Consider the following 15,466-nt stretch of genomic DNA (forward strand, 5'->3'; position numbering starts at 1 on the left):
TTTAAATAATAGGTAGGTAGTCTATATAGTACTTGGGACTGTTCCTAAAACCAAAATATCCCAGCATCCAATTTTCATATTACTGTGTAACTCCAAAACCCCCATGACAGTAGTATTAAAAAAATATAATAGAATAAGCAGAAAATGTCCATTTGTGAGTAAAGATGAACTGAAAAGGAATGCAGAGCAAAAGAAATATGCTTTAATGATGAGAAGAATTGATCAGAAAGAAAGAAGCCAAAACACATTGTGGACAGGAAACTTTCTGGAGGTGATAATTTTATTGACCTAGAGGAAGGGAAAAGAAAACAATTCAAACTTTTATTTTTCATACAAAATTTTTATTCCTATATGACAGTTTAATTGTAAGAACTACAATGCACACAATTTTCTGTCCATAGAACTGGTATGGCTTGCTGTTCACCTAGGTAATTGCTTGCAAAAAAATGTGTTTAATGTTTGTTAGAAGATAATTCTAATAGCACCCATAAAACCATTCTCATTGGAAGGGACCTCAAAAAGTCAGATATTCCAATTTTCTCCTCAAAGCAGTTTCAGCTGTTAGGTCACACCAGGTTGCTTAGCATTTTCTCCAATCTAATTTTGAAAAGCCTCCAAAGATGGACATGCCATAGCCTCACTGAACAACCTGTTTTTTTGCTCCATCTTATCAATGTCTTTCTTGTACTGAGGTTCTCAAGCCTGGATACAGTGTTCCTGATAGGGTCTAACAAGCACCAAGTAAATAATCACTTTCAGTAATATGCTTGCTATGCTCCTCTTAGCACAGCCCAGGATGCTGCTAGCCTGCCTTGCTGTCAGGGCATACTTCTGGTTCCTGTTTAGCCCACTATCCACCAGCACCTCCAGATCCTGTTCAGCAGATCATCTCCCCAGCTGATCAGTCCCCAGTCCACACTGTTGCAGGGAGTTAGTCCGTCCAAGGTATAGGATCTCACAAATGTCCTTGAACGTGTTGACTGCACCCCCCCAGTTTGGTGTCATCTGCAAACTTGGTGAGGGTGCACTCCATCTCCTCCAGCTCATTGATAAAGATATTGAACAGGAGAGGTCCCAGCATAGACCACCAAGGTACTCCACTTGTAACCAGACTGCAGGTACAGTACCAACCATAAACCACTATCTGTTGAGCCTGACAATTCATCTGTCTAGTAGTTCACCTATCTAGACCATAATGTCCTGACATAGATATTGTGTCTAAAGCTGTGCTAAAGTCAAAGTAGTCACCATCCACCGCCTCCCTTAATTCACAAATCTAGTAATTTCATCATAGAAGACAAGTCAGGTTGGGCAGGAATGGCTTACGCTGTTTAATCCATGCAAAATATTCCATATCAGCTTCATCTACCATACGAGCTCAGAAGTGTCTTCCAAGAGTATTTGCTAGATGATTTCTCCAGGGACTGAGATGAAGTTGACTCGCCAGAAGTTTCTGCCTACTTTTTCAGTGTTTTGTGTATATGGATACAACATCTGCCTTTTTATGGTCATTGAGATGTTCCCTAATCTCCGAAGTCTTTCAAAAATGATTGAGAGAAACAGCACAATGTCATTAACCAGATCTCTCAACATCCTCAGAGTGTCCCATAGGAATTTCTCAAGGGACATCTGGCTCAGTTCTCTTCCACTGCTGGAAGCTCATCTACTTCTTTCCCAGCAGCAAAGACCGGAGAAACTTTGTTGGCAAAAAACAAGGCAGAGTGGGCACTGAGTACTTTAGCCTTATCCGTGTTTGCTGCTCTATTCATCAGCACGTCTGTGATGAAAACGTAACAACTAACTCCACTTGATGAAGGGATATACTACTGTGCACAGGCAATTAATAAAAAAACAGCATGAATAACAACCCCAGATATTCCCTCTGTAATTTAATTTTCATATTTTAAATCATCAAGATAAAAGATAGAAACATTTCTTTAACTACTAATGATAGGACAAGTTTTCTCAAATGTTCCTCAAATGTGTCTCATTTCAGGCCTTTAGAAATCTTTTTAATAGCTAAGAGAGTTGACTCTTTGGACTTTAAGATTTTGGATCATCTGGCTAATTATTTCAGTCACCATTTCTGTGATGTCTAGGTTGGACTGAATTCACTAACTCTTTTTGCATATGCTAATGAAAAAGTGGAAAAGAGAAATGCAAAAAATATATTAACAAAATATATTAACTAAAGAGATGGAGGAAATGTTCACAAGGTCCACTATAATTCCATTTTTCTCCAAAAAACCATGAAGATTGAGCGAAAGTAATTGCAGATGTTCTTACTGTGAGTGTAAGCGAAACATATGGTCCCTCTCTGACTTTAGGACTTCCTACATTTCAGGTACTGTTCTGACAGTCTTTTTGAAAGGGGAAAATGGTTGTCAGTATCTGTCAATCTACCTTTATTCATAATACCAAACTAAACATGTGCAGTCATGATATTTTTCCATTCCTGATTCCTGTGGCTGAGGTTTAGTGGAATGCCAAGAGACTCCAAGGTTTTCATTTCAAGAATGCACAGCTTTCTGTTCTCCAGAGTTAGGAAAAGAGTCCCTGGAAACAAACAAGACAGTTTAAAGAGGGAAGATGGAAAAGGATGGATGAGCCACTCACCTTTATTTAACCTAATGATTTTTAGGTCAATGATAAAACATTTTGGGCTAACTCATGAATTTTGAAAGGTTGAAGTCAGCAATGCTGACACTGGCAAAAGTGCATATTGCTAGCTTTCCTGAGATGAATGGAAAGGAAGATACCATTTTAAGCCTCCTGCAAATTTCAGTTAGACCTTCCGTGTGAAATAACTCCTCCAGATTTTTTAAAAACTTTTTTGTTTTAAGTGTATTTTCAAGTCATCTAAACATATTGTTGTTATTCACACTCAGTAGCTTTGAAATCCTTACATGTAGTTAAAAAAATCTGCTGTAAATTGTCTTTTTTTACACTTACTCCTATGTGTCCAGTGTTTTTGGAGCTGCATGCCTAAAGGTGTAACTTTTGAGACCTTTGTAGTTCTGTCCAGCCCATGTACCTGCTGTACCTTCCACATGTTCTGAGGAAATAATACCAGAAAGGTCTTAAAGATACTCTACGGTGTATTTCAAACTCAGAACATGGCTTATTTATTTTAAACTTTTTAGAAGATTTTGAAGTACCATGTAACATATACACACAAAATATGGCTGCAAAACACATTTAGATTTATTGCAGCAAAAGCCGAACACTTTCCATCATCCAGGATAACCTTCCATCATTCCAACGAAGTTGTTATTTTTCTACTATGAGAAAAGGTAACCCGTTTTTCTGCTGGAAGAACTATTCTGAATTGAAAGTTTACTGGTTGTGAAATTTACTTTAAAAATATAAAAATATAAAAATAATGAGCAATGTCTATTCATACAGAAGACTGGAAAATAAAGAGGTAATAATCCTGGTTAAAACCTAGGGCCTACTGGATACATTACCCATTTTCTTAGCATAGTCAGTGGCAAATCCTCTATCAAAGACATACAGAGATATTAAATATACAGTAAACCTCCTTCTGATATGTCTTACTAGGATCTAGCATTGAACAGCTTAAAGAGTTTTCAGGATTGAAAAACCATGAAAATCATTCTTCTAAGGAAATTTTCCTTCCTCACTATTTCATATTCATTGTGGGCCTTTTTATAAATGTAGGAAGCACTCAAAAATCCCAGAAGTGAACCAAACAATCCTTCTACCAGCCCTAACTAGATCTTCACAAAACTGGATTCCAGTGCTTTCATTTTCTACATTTACTGGTTATGAAGCTATAGTGCTTATTTTGTAAGGACTGCTTTGGGGATTGCATTTAAATATATTGCTTTTACAGAATGTTTCTCATTCCTTGTTTTCTTCTTGTTTCTGCTAGTGCTCTTAATTTGCCTGATCATGTATTGAATTTTAAGGGGATACAATATTAGTCATGAGAGACAGGTAATGCAGTAAATTTGTTGGATGCTATTTGATTTGGAATCTACAGTGTCTTGATCTTGTTAAGTACATGGGTAGTCACAGGCAACACTTTAAATAAGATTATAAGGCTAAACTCTTCTTGATGGTGAGCGAGAAATAGAAATAGTGTACTCGCTTGTTCTGACAGCCTTGGGCTTTCCATTAGGTTTATTCTTCACACAAGTTGGGCAAGTTTAGAAATTTAACTTCCAAGTTAACTCTTAAATTATATCTGCTACCCATAGGTTTTAAGGTGACAGGCTAAGTTTTAATGCAGTCTGACAGAAGACGAGGACAACACACTTTCTACTAGTTCCTGTGTGCTATGCTACAGACAGTGAATATCTGCGGCAGTATACGCTTACCACAGGCTTATCTGTTCTAAAGCTTTAAGTCATGAAGCTGAAAGACACTTTTTTTTTTTTTTTTTTTTTTTTTTGGGAATTCATATCTGGCATTTCTTCTCCTCTACTCCTGGTAGGCTGGCTGACTAACACCTTACCTATCTAACTGGTAGCCCTCTCTCCTTACACAGGCACACTTGCATTTCAAGAAGAGAAGAGAAACAGTCATGCATCACATATATACTATTCATCCACCACTATAGACTAAATGGCTGACTGAGCAAAGAGCAGACCTGAATTCTCCAGTGAAACCCCTACAGACATTTTCTTTGATGCCCTAAGCCACCAGAAGGACACAGACATGACTCAGCTATTGAGTTACTACTCTGCTTTCAACAACTGCTGCAGTGCTGGGCTGGGAGACCTGAGCCTGAAGCCAGGGGTAGGATATGTGATGGCCAGTGGACTTTGAACTGTTGTGTTTCTTCTTTGCTTCCCTGCCTTGCAAAGAGTATGACAATGTCATTTGATGCCATAAGAAAGAACTGATAGTAAAACTACTCTGAGACACCTTTAGTTAACACTAATGGCTGAACAGGACCCTGTGTAACCTGGAAAGTTGCACTCGGCTATGTTTGTGTTCCTTTTTCTGTATTGTCTTCATGCTTAGAAACAAGTGTGACTACAAACATGATATTCATAAGAAAGCAGGAATCAAAAAAAGAAATTTTAAATAGGTTGACATACTCCAAAAGAAGATTTTACTGTGTAGTGTGCAAAAATTTTACGTGTTTTATGGACAGAATTTTGAGCACTGCTTAAATTTCCTTTTTCATTTTCTCATTTTTTTTGTAATGGCTAATTTTATGGGAAGGCCACAGAGCAAAGCAAAAGAAAACAAAAACTAGATGAGGTGCTGTTATACATAGAGTTTCATATCTGTCCAGATGAGGTTAAGGCATGTGCCTGTGGTTCATGTATTACTCTCCCTCACTAACCAGAAATGAAATGTCATGTACCTCAACTTATACTTTATTGTTTTTAATTTGTTGCCTGTCTTTGGAAAGAGAATCAATGTCATTCTATCAGGCTCTACCTTTTGTTTTGTGACTGAACCCTGGATCACAGAATCACAGAATCACAGAAACAGCTGGGTTGGAAAAGACCTCAGAGATCATCAAGTCCAACCCTTGGTCCAACTCCAGTCCATTTACTAGATCATGGCACTAAGTGCCATGTCCAATCTCAGTTTAAAAACCTCCAGGGACGGCAAGTCCACCACCTCCCTAGGCAGGCCATTCCAATGCCTGACCACTCTCTCTGTAAAGAATTTCTTTCTAATATCCAGCCTAAACTTTCCCTGGCAGAGTTTAAGCCCATGCCCCCTTGTCCTATTGCTAACTGCCTGGGAGAAGAGACCAATCCCCACCTGGCTATAACTCCCCTTCAGGTAGTTATAGAGAGTGATGAGGTCACCTCTAAGCCTCCTCTTCTCTAGACTAAACAACCCCAGCTCCCTCAGCCTCTCCCCATAGGTCTTATGTTCAAGTCCCTTCACCAGTCGTGTTGCTCTTCTCTGGAACCGCTCCAGCACTTCAATGTCTTTCCTGAACTGAGGGGCCCAGAACTGAACACAATACTCCAGGTGTGGCCTCACCAATGCAGAGTGCAGGGGAAGGATCACTTCCCTTGTCCTTCTGACCACGCTATTTTTGATACAGGACAGGATACCGTTGGCCTTCTTGGCCACCTGGGCACACTGATGGCTCATGTTGAGCTTCCTGTCAATTAGTACCCCCAGGTCCCTTTCTGTCTGACTGCTCTTCAGGCACTCTGCGTCCAGCCTGTAGCGCTGCAGGGAGTTGTTGTGACCAAAGTGCAGCACCCGGCACTTGGCCTTATTGAACTTCATCCCACTGGAATCAGCCCATTTTTCCAGTCTATCCAGATCCCTCTGCAGGGATCTAATCTTTGTGAAACACTTCATGTTAAATACTTAGTCAACAGATGAGAACGTCTTCTGTGTCTAAGGAACAATGACATACAGAAAGTAATTAAAAACTATAGGTTTATCTTAAATCATCACTGAAGCAGAAATGCTGCTATGCTAGAATTTTGAGTAGTGAACAAAAAGCATAAATACTAGTATAATAAATCTTCTCTCTTGGTAAAATCAACAATTAGCAGTTGGATAGTGAACTCCAGCAAACTGATATCCTTCAGTTTTATGGCTTTCTACTGTTTTTGCCTGTAGGTTCACAGTGAAGGCTGGAAAATACAGTCATGCAGAAACATAGGTACACAAATGTGCATAGAGCAAACATCTATACACAGTAAAAAACTGTCATCCTTGCAAGCATGAGAACCAGCAGAACTTCCAAGCTGATAAGGAAGCAACTGCCACTGAATCTCTACTTTGTGTCTAGGCCTAGGCTGGAGGAGAAAGTTGGATTCTGTACATCTAGTGGAGTACAGTTGGAGAGAAGAACTAGGACAGTAGGAATGAAGTCAGGAAGAATATGAATAGGATCTTAAAGGAACTTGGGAAAGTGGATTTTTTTAATTCAACACGAGCAGCAGCAATGCCAAAGGGAAGAACAATTAAATGGAGTCTTGTACCGCATGCCAAAGAAGTAATTTCTAAGGGCTTTATTTTTTTTTTTTTTCTTCACTGAGCATAAGAGAAAGATTTAAATGATACAACCCTTAGGCTTATGAGCTTGGCAAACTTCATTAATTTTTTTGTAAAGACAGTCTTGCTTTGCCAAATAGATTTCACCAAGCTTTCACAGCTCTTTCTAAACCACTCTAGGCAACAAGAAACCATAAATTTGACCAAAATAATAAAAATATAAATCATAAATTAAACCAAAATAATAGTGGTAGAAATCACAAATAAAATTCAAACTGAAGGCTCTTTGATGGAAGAATTTTAATGTAGATAAGTAATGGAGTTTCTGTTTTCCTGTTTGCATCATTAATTTGCAATAAAACATGAATTAGGAACAGTTTTCTAAAAGTGCCTTCCCCTCTGTTTTGCAATATCAGAGTTATTAGGGAATGTAATCTGTCAAATGCTTTCATTTTAAAGATCTCCTGCTTCTGGTTTGCATTTGAAGAAAGAGTAATTTGTGAAGAACTGCTATGCAGTCTAGATGCATACTGTTATTTTTGTGTACAATGATCTTTTCCCCCCCCTGCTGCTCTATTCCATTTAACCAAGCAGTGCATTACCTTTTAGATTTAGAATAAAGGCATGATGAGAAGAGACAAGTTGGAAGCACCAGAAGAGACCACTGGTGAAGGAGCAAAGGTCAGTAATACCAGAAATGAGACCACATTGTTCTGATAACCAAAAGCAAGATTTTAGTTGTTCTGCTGTTGACATGAAGGCAGTAGATCAGAGAAGGAAACTTCATTTACATTATCCAGTAGGAAGGACACAAACCCAACAGCTGAGACTTTCTGTCACCATGCAGAGACCAGACTCCTAAACTGAGGAGGTCAGCAGGTGCCTATTAGGCCTTTTTTTCCCATTGCCCAGTCAACCATACTATAAGTGTTTTGATAATCTCAGTAGAAGTCAGATTGTTCAAGGTGAAACTACCAACCTCATAATTATTTTCCCTTTTCTGCCTTCCTTGTTATGTTACTATGTCATTAACCCTTTCCCCAACGCTTTTGAAAGCAAACTGGAGTAACTCACATCGAGCATTGCACAGGGCATGGGGTGTCTGTGCGGAATTCGCTATTCTCTGCCTCACTGTGACTAACATTTTATTGCAAGATTCCTATTGTAAGTATCCTTTCTAACCCTTCAAAAGTAATCAGAAAGATTTGTCCATTCCCATTAGACCTGCAAGGAGGCAAATAACAGCATCAGAGGTGAATTACGAGGGGAAAGAGGAATGGAATCAGAAAGTGCTGGTTTCATTAGTGTCTTCTTGTAAAAAGAGAAAGGCTACTATATACAATTGTTAACACAGAAATAGGCATGGAATGATGCCATACATCAAATGGCTTTACTTACATCTACTTAGGAACAATACTACTAATAAAATAAACCTGAATAAAACCCTTTTATGGGTTATTCAGATCAAAAGACCTGCCTGATTCACTAAAGCTTAAAAAAACCGACAGAGTAAAAGATTGCTTTTTTTTTTTAAGAAAAGGAGACTGAGAATGATGCCTTACTTGTCTTCACAAGACAGCAGAGCAATGACTTGATATGGAAAGTGTTTCATCTGGAATAGATCTTTTTTCAGAAAGGCAAAGACTTTTAATGGTACTTTAGAGTCTATCTAAGAAAGAACAGGCAAATTTAAGAAAAGGTGTCAGTACTAAAAACTAAGTTATAGAAAGAAAAATTATGAAAGTGATTTAAAAAGAATTAAAAATATATAATAATAAAAAAAAATCCCTGTCTATTCAGGCTAAACATCTGAAAACTGAAGTCTTACAATTTTTTTTCCCTCTTTATATTCAGAATAATTTAAATTGTTCTGCTTAGCTACCAGTACCAGTGTGATCTACTCTTACGTGTTGCATGGCCACTAATGCAGCTGTCTCTGCTCCTGTCTCCAGCTTTTCCCCTGTGAAGTGCTGTCAGTGCTTAGAAGGCAAGTTAATTTGCACCCATCTGCACAACATGAAATGAATCTTGGTCTTTGTTCTGGGTAGCTCATAAAGAGTTAAATTTTCTGAAGAAAAACATTGAGATTATTAAAATAGTTTCTTATAGAAATTATTCACAAAAACTGAGACCTATTGTAAAATGTAAGGATTAATTTATTAATCAGAGCTTTCTGAACTCTCACATTAAGCAGCTTTGTTATGCTAATTCCCTTATAAATGAATAATGGACTTATTCACCCATTATTGCCTATCATTTTAAAAGGCTCATTTAGAAAATGAAGATGTCCTTTTCTCTTGAAAATTATGATGTGTTTTATGGCATAAGGTTTTTTAAATTGAATATTTGCTCCCTATACCCTTCTGTTCCCCTCCTGCCCAGCTTGTACTTGTCAGTCAATGTTAAAATCAAACACAACCATAATCGTTTGTCATAGAGATGCATACTGTGTGGAAAGAAAGCACAATGGAGACAACAGGCTTTGAAAACAGAGACCCAAATCTACAAAGCTATTTACTTCTCATATATCTGTGGATGTAGCCTTAGCTCCTATAGACATTTTAAATCAAATTGTGCTGAGAATAATGTCATAAAAGAAGAAAGCCAAGGTGGTGCATTTGTAGAAAGCCAACAAGTTCACTCGCAACATAAGATTTATGTTAAACAGAAAGAAGATCTCTATTAGAAGATCTTAGTTTTGCCACACACTTTCCATGTGGCCTTGGAGATGCCATCTGCTCTTGCTTGTGTACGTATGCACTGTCAGTCAAGTGTTAGCCTCAGGTCAAAACCTACCCAGCAGTTTAATTTACATCATCAGCTCTGTTACACTGAGTTCTGGTGCTTTCTAGGGCAAGACCAGGCTAGCTTGGTGCCTTGATACGTTTTCTCCTGCGCACTATGCAGGGATTGGAGAGGAGTGAGGGAACAAGGTGAACAGGGTTAAACATACTGCAAACAGCTGCCAAGCAGACACACTGACATTATTGTGTCACAAGCATGTAAGAAGTATTCCTGTTCTAATAATGAGCACCCTTGGTTGGTCAATATGAGTTCCCTCAGTCCCACATCATGGCTAATATGACTCCTGAAGGGAAAAACCTCAGGACTTGCCATTCACTACATCCCAGAGCAGCCTAGCCCATTCATCTTTTCCTTGCACTCTTATGGACATTAAAACATTAGGCCAAAATGCCTGAGAAGCTAAAGGGTCTCTGGCATCACCTGTGGCAAGGACAGAATGAATTTGTATGAAACTGGAACTGAGGCTGACTTCAGGCTGAGTGTAATGCTAGTAACAGTAATTGTATCTCCTCTAGAACTTGAAACACAGGAAAGTATTACCAGCTACATGTGGTCAAAGAATCAGCACCGTGCATGAAATCAGGAGATTTGACTTCCTTAGGTCTGTTTTCAAAGACAAGTCTGGCAGAATGGACACTGTCTTGTGTCTCGATTCCCTATCTGCAAAACAGAAATAACATTTGCTTTGTTTCCCATTCATAGCCAGAGCTGTGAACTCTTCTGAAGCAGAGGTGTTTCTTATGATGTGGGTGCTTGGTTCCTATCACAAGACCTCTTAATGCCAACACAAGAATGTCTTTCCCTATTAGCAACGCTTTTTAAAGGGTTGGTTATGCTGACATGGGCCAAGGGGAGTACAGTGTATTCTATTTTTAACATACTGAGAGATTAATAGGGAGATATGTTTAGATCTCTCTTCAGATCCATATCCTGTAGAGCCCATGATCTGATGTGCTGTTGATGTAAATACCCTTTTTTCACACAGAACTGAACATGCACTCATGACTTTCCTTACCACAAGCATTAAGAAAAATTTAAATTCTTCAGTGGATGATTCTGTAGTAACCAATTTTAAATATCAGATCTGGTTTTGCTTCAGAAATTGGTTTCCTAAGAGGAATCAAACTCTACTTGATTTTTAAATTCAGCTGCTCTGTTGTTTTTGTACCTGTGAACTCTTAGTCCCTTAGGGCTGAAAGAATAGCAGTCAGTGTAACTTTGGCTTGATTGCGGCAGAAATGTGAACAGTTCATCCTCAGTTGGATGTTGCTAAAACAAGTGAAAACACAAAGAAAATAGGGATAGCTTAGAGCAGAGTACACATTGTACCTTGTTTTGGCTAATAGGCTGCGATCCATAATGACAAGCAGTTAAGTGGTTAAGGCTTAGAGAGAATTAGAGTCGGAAGAACACAGCTCTTTTCTGAACTCCTGTGCTGCTTAGGCACACTTCTCTGTGCTTCACCTACCATTTGGGTAATGAAAAAGAATGACAGAGTTCGTAGGAGCTGGAGTTGAGATGCTTATTGTAACAAAAATTCCCTGTTTTTATGTGAGCTCCCAGTGTGACTTCCAATAACTGGGTCTGAAAATTTTCCTCAGGTTACTATAAATGAGTGTATGGTGGCTTTTCTACCTTATGGTCTGTTTTGAAACTGAAATCAGGTGTTTTTAAACTGCTATCATAGTGGTTGTATAGGAAATAATACTTATGTATCCGGTATTTTTCATTTCTTCTAGCCTTGTTTTTGCAAACTTATCAGTATATGAGGAATTAGGGTGGCAAAAAAACCCCAAATGTTCACAACTGGGGCTCAGGTTTCATTTTTAGCTTAGTCTTCTGGGTCACCAACAATAACAACAACAAATCCTTTTTTCTCTTTTAAACCCAAACAGAGATACTTATACCAATTCTAAATCAAAGTGATAGGGTCTGTCTGCCATCTATGGAAAAAAGTCTAACTCCTTACTTAAATGTGGGAGAGTCTAACAGACACTGGGGGAGAAGGTTACTTTGCTTCCTTTGGACTTCAAACTAAGGTGGGATTTGTGGGACCAAACATATGTCCAACATATTCCTCATAAAGCACACATAGAAAGGAATAGATATCTCCATAAAGTTGGGAGAGAGGGAAGGAGAAAGAGTTCAGAGCACTAAATTACAACCCAAAGTAGATGACATGGCCATTTTGCTTCCTTTTCATTTACATTGGTTGTCAGAGCCCCTCTGTGAGAAAACACAAAACATACAGCTTCAAATAATCTTTGGGTGGAGGAAAGAGGGGAAAATGCACTCCAAAATAATCCTACAGCTGCCTTTTGGGCTGTTCCATTTTACAGATAATCCTTCAGCTGACAGTTGTCCTCCCTGTAGCCCAGAAATACTAACACACACTTTTTCTCTTGTCCCTGTGGACATGTCTTTTTGCCAGATTTGCCCATGCTGTTCCTTCACTGTTTCAAGGCTGGAAATTTGCTTGCAATCTTCATTGCTCTCAGCTGAGAAGACCATGGGAGAACCACCACCAGCAATCTAACTGCTCATGAAATCTTTAGTAAGTGAAACAGTGAAACAAACTGGACCACACTAGAAGCGGAAACAAATTATATTAGAACTATGTGAAATTAGCTAAATTGATCCTATATTTTCAGCTCTTGGGGCTTTCTGAGTGCTGGACCTCATCTACTTGGGAACCTGTAACAGGAAGAAAACCAAGTATTTGATCATTAACAATGATTTATGAAACCCACAGATTTTCTGGGCTATTATCTGAAAATATTCCTAAACTGTTGATAGTCCTTTTTATTTTAACACTGCTGACATGTTCTTTCCTCAATGGAAGTTAAAAATATTAATGTATTTTTCATAATTGCTGTGCTTCTGAATTTAAAATAAATAAATATTCAATATTTCTGATAACACAGGTGTCCTTATAAGAATCAAATATAAGTATCCATCCATTCACATTTTTGCAAAAGAAGAAAAAAATGAAGTAAAATAAAGACCATGAAAAATGGATGGTATGTTTTTGGTGGGTTTTTTAAACAGGAGATCTGAAGCTGAGGACTCAGCAAATTCTGAAGGACAATACAGAGTAGTATTATTTTCAAAACCCCTTTGCAGTCACTGTGTCGCTGCCCCTAAAGACACAGATAATACATAATGGTCACCTGCAGAGCTGGCGTTCTGCTTTAAATTACTGAGGACTTCAGAGGGAAAGAGCAGAGGTGCTACAGTGGAGGGGAAGTGTCCACAGCCTGTACCAGAGAATTTAAGGGGAGAACTAGAGCTCAGGGGAAGCTGGACAACTTGTAGGTCCTTGAGTACGCAACATAGCGGTTAAGTCTCACATTGAGGAAACTACAAAAAATGCTATATTATGAGGCTAAGCTTTCCTTTTCTTGCTAAGCTTTAGTTTGTACCTACAATTTCAGGAGAGATTTTGCCCAAAGCCTTTCAGTTGTGTTTTAGTGTATTTTTGTTGTTGTTGTTCGGGTTTTTGTTTGTTTGTTTAGGGGCTTTTTGTTTGTTTGTTTGTTTTTGTTTGTTTGTTTGTTTGTTTTTTGTCCATCCCCCCCCCGCATCTCTCAGTTTTCAGAACAGATTTCCAATATTGTTAACTCCTGCCTTTTGGGAGGGGGGGAAGTGTTTTGTAACTATTTTTCTTTCCCCTCTCTCTACTCATGTAACATGAATATATTCAAGGATTCTTCAGCCAGACAGCAAGACAGTCCACTGTTACAAGCAGTGTTTGATTTCAGACTATTATTATATTTTCCGGCTGAAAATATGGATATTTCACATCTCTGTGTTTTTGTTTTTGTTTTTTTTTTCATTTCACTGTGTGATATTTCCACCTTCAGGACACAGGGCACTTCATCATGCACAAGGTATTTCAGAGTCTGACCTCTTTCTGGCTATTACAGCAAGATAGTTGTTTAGGCTGGCAAAGCAAGAAAAGCAAAACCAAGCTGCATTTCTGGGTCTATTTAGGAGAGCAGGGATCTAATGCATATTTAGTAACCAGTTAAAAAGATGTTTTATGACTAATAGATCTGACTGATAAAAAGCCCCTTCCACATAAAGCCAAAACGTATATATTTTTGAAACTGCTAGTGTTATTACAAATACTGGAGATGGCTGACCTCTATATTTTCTTTACTTTTCTTCACAGCACATCTCTGTTTGATTTCTCTTCTTGTGATGAAATCATACTCTTTTACCAGTGACAAGCCAGTGTAATTATCATGCTATGAAAACAGACTGCAGAAGAAAGTGAAATGGACAAAGAGGGAAAAATGCTCTGGGTACTTGACTGCTGTCAACAATTGACTGTTAGTCCTCATTTTTATCACAAAAAAATTAAAATTATGTTGTCAAAGTCTTCCCCAGTATATCACAGTCGTTCTTTAAACAAATGTGCTAATTTTAACTTCTCCTGAGGTTGTAAATCAGAAATGCTATTATGTTTTTATTTAGTGCCTGCTGAGAAACAAAATAAAGATGAATCCTTGCTCCATTACATCTTTTTTGTCACACTGTGTATTTGTTTATAAACAAATAATAACACAAAACCTTTTTTATCAGAAGGCTTCATTCCAAGCAGGATACTAAACCACACATAGGTTGAATGAGCAGCAGCTTTGTAAAAATTTGAAGATACTGGAAAAAAGTCTGCTTGAATATCTTGAAAATGGAGAGCAATTATAAACAAACTTGTTCATTTGTTATTGATAGTATTTTGCAGAACTTTTTCTCCCTTTTTCAGAAGAAGGGAGAGGGGGCACCTCTTGTTGTTTTTAAGCCCTCTCAGTATCTGATGGAGAGTTTAGTGAAAAAAAAAAAAAAGGTTTTGGAATTGTTACAAAAGCCATTTATAACAATCGTAAATATCCTCCAAGTAATTTGCACATTTTAGCTGATCATTTGTGCATTATATTGGATTTGTCATCTGTGTTTCATCTGTTCTTCTACCTACCTAAGTGCTATTTCAGATATTCATCACTAAGAGCAGATCTATAGTTCTAGACTTACATAACATCAAAATATTTGGTCATCTCAGTTCATACTTCCATCCTAGGTGTAGATGCACAGCAACGAAGAGGGGCCTTTAGGTGGAACCAGACATGGTTGAAAAGGGATGGAAATGGGATGGCCAGTGAGAACTCTCTGATTTTCTCTATTTCCCACCTAAGTTAATAGTACCTTGGGACCACTTAGTATCAAAAGCAGTCACTGGATATGACAGCTCAGTATGGACATCTGGCTTAAATATTAACTCATGTGGAAGACCAGGGTAAAATTTTCTTTACTTGTAAAAGAGCTAAGGTTTCACGTCGATGTTCACCCTTTGCAGAGGAAAACTGTTGTTGCAATGTGTTCCATGTTATACAGATAACTAATGTGATAAAGGTCAAGGAATTTTTTTGTTTTGCATTTAGCCAATGTGAAGACAGCAGCTTTCTAATTAAAAATCGGTGCAGGCAGGATCAGACTTTACAAACAAAAAGAACAGGCACAATTTAAGATCTATGTCCTTTTGTGAATCTATTTTCAGACTCGAAGTGCTCTATTTTATTTTATTGTTTTTCTTTTGTTTTTGTTTTTTATTGTTTAGACATTTTCTCATGGGTATTGCCATAAACTAGCTATACCCATTTTAATTTTAGTCAAATCACATGAGAAAAAATGTAAATTGTCATAAAAT

The 15,466-nt window shown here is 37.9% G+C and overlaps 1 long non-coding RNA gene across 4 annotated transcripts in view; it reads left to right on the forward strand.

Annotated features, from left to right (window-relative positions):
* Nucleotides 1-14,274, forward strand: part of LOC110365707 (uncharacterized) — a 172,787-nt gene extending 158,513 nt beyond the window's left edge. For all 4 annotated transcript variants that reach the window (XR_002425420.2, XR_010470536.1, XR_010470538.1 and 1 more), the window contains 3 exons: nucleotides 7,564-7,635; nucleotides 12,191-12,313; nucleotides 13,934-14,274. This is a non-coding gene — a long non-coding RNA (uncharacterized LOC110365707). The remainder of the gene's footprint in view (nucleotides 1-7,563; nucleotides 7,636-12,190; nucleotides 12,314-13,933) is intronic.
* Nucleotides 14,275-15,466: the final 1,192 nt, after the last annotated feature.

This window comes from Columba livia, chromosome 2 (assembly GCF_036013475.1).
Source record: "Columba livia isolate bColLiv1 breed racing homer chromosome 2, bColLiv1.pat.W.v2, whole genome shotgun sequence".
NCBI lineage: Eukaryota > Metazoa > Chordata > Aves > Columbiformes > Columbidae > Columba > Columba livia.